The sequence below is a fragment of the Lactuca serriola genome, chromosome 9 (assembly GCF_051521515.1).
Source record: "Lactuca serriola cultivar US96UC23 chromosome 9, Lser_US96UC23_V15, whole genome shotgun sequence".
NCBI classification, from domain to species: domain Eukaryota; kingdom Viridiplantae; phylum Streptophyta; class Magnoliopsida; order Asterales; family Asteraceae; genus Lactuca; species Lactuca serriola.
The window spans coordinates 8,611,666-8,616,547 of record NC_136416.1 but is presented as its reverse complement, the minus strand read 5'-3'; positions in this window follow the sequence as shown (position 1 = coordinate 8,616,547).

Here is a 4,882-nt window from a genome sequence, read left to right as displayed (position 1 = left end):
ATGTGATATGTATGTGTTATGTGTGCTATATATGATAAGGACCGGAAGGTCAAGATGATATGGACCGGAAGGTCAAGAGGACATGGACCGGAAGGTCAGGAAGTTACGGACCAGAAGGTCGATACGGGTAGGACCAGAAGGTCTACCAGGATTTGGGACGGAAGTACCCTGAGACACTTGGACCGGAAGGTCCACAGAGTTATGGCCTGGAAAGGCATATGTGTTGTATGTGGTATTTTGTGGAACTCACTAAGCATTTATGCTTACAGCTGTTGTGTTGGGTGTTTCAGGTACTAGCGAGGACCGTGGGAAGGCGCCGGCATGATCCGTACACACTGAGAGGATTTATGTATTTGAGATCTTTTGAGATTCTGTAATTTGTTTGTTATGATGGCATTAGATACAGTTTGTTTGATATTGTTTTGATGTTTGAAAATGTGATATAAAATGAAAATTTGTTTTGAAAATTCACGTCGTTACATGATGTTTATTCTTCACTTTTGGTCTTTTGTAATACTATCATACCATATGATATTATGGGAAACAATAATTGTTTATAATATGGTCCCTGTGAGATTAAATATGGACTAATTCTTTTATTAAGCAGGGTGTCTTTTTTTTTATTACATGTTTTTCTTATATTAAGCATGACATATTTCTTTTATTGGTGTTTTGTATTTTGGTTTTTCTTTTAGTGTTGTTTATTTGCTTTTATGTTTTGTAAGTTCTATTATTAATAGTGGTTGTTCAAAAAACAAGTAATTTAACATGAAATAAGGTCTTTGTGTCTGATAAACAATTTTACCCCTGTCCTTTTTGCGCATTAACGTGAAATCTAATATATGTTAGAGGGAGGGACCAAAAAACACCAAAAGGTCCTTTTTTTGGACCACCCGTGCACCACCAAACATTTTGGACTAAACATGTATTATTTTACCAACCATAGGGATCATTTTCGCATTTTGTCTATTTATAATTCATTTTCGTCCATGTTACTAGTTCCTTTATATATTTGCCTCTCCTCAAAACTGAAAAATTGATCCTTATGGTTTGTAAAAAACTGCGGATAGGGTCCAAAAAGTTTTCGACTTGCATGGAATGTCCAAAATCAAGAATTTTTCGTGGTTTTGGTCCTATAAAAGTTGAAATTACTATTTTACCCTTTTAATTTTTTAAAATATTTTTTTATATTTATTTTAATACGTTATTGATTTAAAAATAATAATAAGAAGAAGAAGAAGAATTATCATACCCCCATCTCTCTCTCTCTCTCTCTCTCTCTCTCTGAGACATGTACATCGATCCTTCTTTATCTTCTTTATCGTTTTCCATATCATTTTTCTCTTTGATAATCACTAGCACTATTATCGTTCCCCCAGTCACAAATGCTCAAATTATGCCACCTATTCACAAATTGTTAAACCATACCCCTTTTCCCGATCCCGGTCGATGAATTTAAGATCTACATAAAAGAATTTGAAGAAAAAGAAGAAAAAAAATGAAATGAGATCACCATCACCACCTTTACTTCTGGTTTTTCATATGTGATCGAGAAATCAAAGTTGAGGAATGTGGTTGAAGAGCAAGATGTCGGCATTAATGAGTTGTTGGTGATGTTTGGTTACAAACTTAAGTTGTCTGATATGGCTGATGTTGTGCAAAAGATCGAGTATCTTGAGGGTGTTTTGGGGAATGAAGATGGGTTGTCTTAAGATCGAGTATCTTGAGGGTGTTTTGGGGAATGAATATGGGTTGTCTTAGCTTGCTTCTGATTTTGTTCATTATAACCCTTAAGATCTATCTCGTGGCTTGTATCTAAGGGTGAGCAAAACCAAACTCGGAAACCGAACAAATGAAACCAACTTCGAAACCGACGGTTTGGGTTTAAGATTTTCAAAAACCAAAAATTTCGTTTTGGGTCGGTTTCATGAATTAAGAAACCGAGAAAAATCGAACCGAAACGAAATAAGTTTAAATAATACATAATAAAATTATATATATATATATATATATATATATATATATATATATATATATATATATATATATTCTGAGATAGGGTTAGGTTATTTTGTTTTTAGTAACTATTGTGTGCCAGAATGCACAGATCTGGACTATTGGATGGAATATAATCAAAGGTCATGATCTGAGGGTCTATGATAGTAGAATAGGATAACATGTACCATATAATCACACAAATTTGAGCATAAGGGCATTCTAGTCAATTAACCTATATTAAGAAAGGAAATTTTCGGATTTTTAGGGATAATTAATTCCTTTATTTTTAAAAACCTAAATATTTTAAATTAGTTTAAAATTAAAAATCCGATTTTTATTCTGTCAGAATGATAGAATTTTAACCATAAAGTAGTAAACATATTTTTCGATTTTATTCTGTCAGAATGACAGAAAGTCAACCATAAACTAGTAAATATATTCTGAAAAAAATACACAAAATCGATTCTTGAACTAATAATATACCAAATAATTACATTGTACGATTGTGATTCATTGAATTATAACAAACATTCTGAAAGAATAACAAGTATAATTCTTAAAAAATAACAACATTCTAGATGTCTTGTGTATGTTTGACCTCTAAGCCAATTCAAAATATGCCAACATTCTATGAGATTGACATTTTGTGACATTGACATTCTGTCAGAATTGTATTGCATGAGAATGATTTTATACAAGGAGTCTTTCCCATCAGGTCTTCAAGCCATTCTTCAAGCCATTTCTGTCACAAATTCATTGCCAAATACCTTGTAGTGATACAGTTGTAACAACTGCACATTAAACATATAATTAATTAACTACAAATTCTATCAGAATAAAGCAATAATATTCTTATATAATAAACTATTCTTTCAGAATGGAAATATTATAAAAGGGTAAAAAATGTCAAAGCTATGATCAGCCCATATGTCTGTTTGCTTCAACATCATAAACATAAGGAAAAGTCGGTTTGCTTCAACATCAAATCTATGATCAGGATAGATGTTTGCTTCAACATCATAAACATAGATTGAATCATCAATACTTCCATCTACAAGTTCTCTGCCATCAAAGAATGGTGTCTCTGAATTTCTGAAAAAAAAAATAAAAAATTACAAAAACCCAACTCAAAAAACTTAATCAAAGATCAATAAAGTTCATGTAAACTTACCAGCATCTCCTCATTAACCGGTGATTCCATCACTAACCATGAATACAATCTGAGACTGTCATATTTCTCTTTGGCATTTCATCAAACACTTTAAGGGCGCTCCCTATATCACCACATTTTCTATGAATCATGAATGCAAAAAAAAAAACCAATTCAGAACCATCAACATCAAATGAGTTACACAGGAGGGTATACCTCCTGTGTTCGGTTTCCATATGATCGAAGAAAAAAAAACATAAATGGTTATGTGGCTTCGGTTTTTATTGAACTGATAATATTTGAGAAATATAATTACATACCTATGACTGGTGAGTATAAATCACTGTATTCTAGGATCGTACCATGGATTTGGAACGAGAGAGATAAAGATAACGGCTGTGAAATAAGATCGAATAAAGCTCGAATCTTGTTAAGGTCCTTGCAGGCGGTTGTGCAGATAGGTACATGGAAGAAGGAGGGTGCGAGACGAGAGGATACGTCAATTGTAGAAGAAGAAGCATAATCAGCGATGGTGATTATGATGATGCCGATGATGAATGTGTTCGGCCCCAAACATAAATAGGTCAAATATATTAACTTTATTTCCTTAATTGAATGAATTCAATTAAATGATTTCCTTAATTAAAAGTACCAAAAGTCCAAAATACCCTTTAATGATTTATTTAATTCGTTATTATTTCTTGAATTCTCATTGGTGCATTTAGGCACACAATAGTTGCTAAAAACATTTGAACCTAACTCTTCTGAGATATATTGACACATATAACATCTTGGTGGCTTGGTAAGTCGTTGCCTCTTATATGAAAAAGACCTAGGTTTGATTTTTGCTACTTCTAGTTGGCAATTTTATTTTTCTAGCATCCTAGCTTATCCTGCATCGACGCTAGAACAAAAATCCATGCTAAACGCAAATTATGTGATGCATTTTAAATATCATGTTAGAGTTATCCCACATTGAAGTTGAGTCTTCTTCTATATAAGGATAAGGAGAACAGAAGAAGAACAAGAAAAAAATAGAGAAAATTTGATGTATTTTAAATATCATTATTACTTTTCTTCATTTTCGCCATCTTCTTCTTCTTGGAGATGTGAGTTTCTTAGGTGTGTGCCTTGCCGGACATTGGGTGTGCCCCTAACCGGAAATCGGAGAAGATGAACACAAAAGTAGACCCATCAGAAAATAGAGAAAGAAAAAAATGTCTAGGACTCTAGGAGTGGGGATAGGGATTGAGGGTGTATTAGGGTTTTAATTTTGTGTTAACATTAATAAAATAAGGAAATGAAAAATAAAATTAAAATTCCTTTCAAGGGTATATTAGTATTTTCAAATAGAGTTTGGACCGAATACAAATATAATAAGTTTGAGAGTAACCAAATCTATAAAAATTTATGATTTTAAACTATTGGTACAAGATAAAATCTTTTTGAATTTTAAAAACAACATCGACCAAATTTGCAGCTTAGTCTTGCCTCTCCTACATAAGTATCCCATATAAGTATAGTGGCTTACATACGTAATTTCTTAAATAAATAATCTTTTGCGAAAATGTCATTTTGTCAAAAATATGTCATATTTGTAAATATTAATGCAATTTGCAAAATATGATGTTTGAAAATAAAGTACTTTCTTAATTCAAAAACACAAAAGTAAGAGTCATTTATTGATGACAATTAAAAAATAATCATCTAACAATATAGACTTAGCTCTTATAA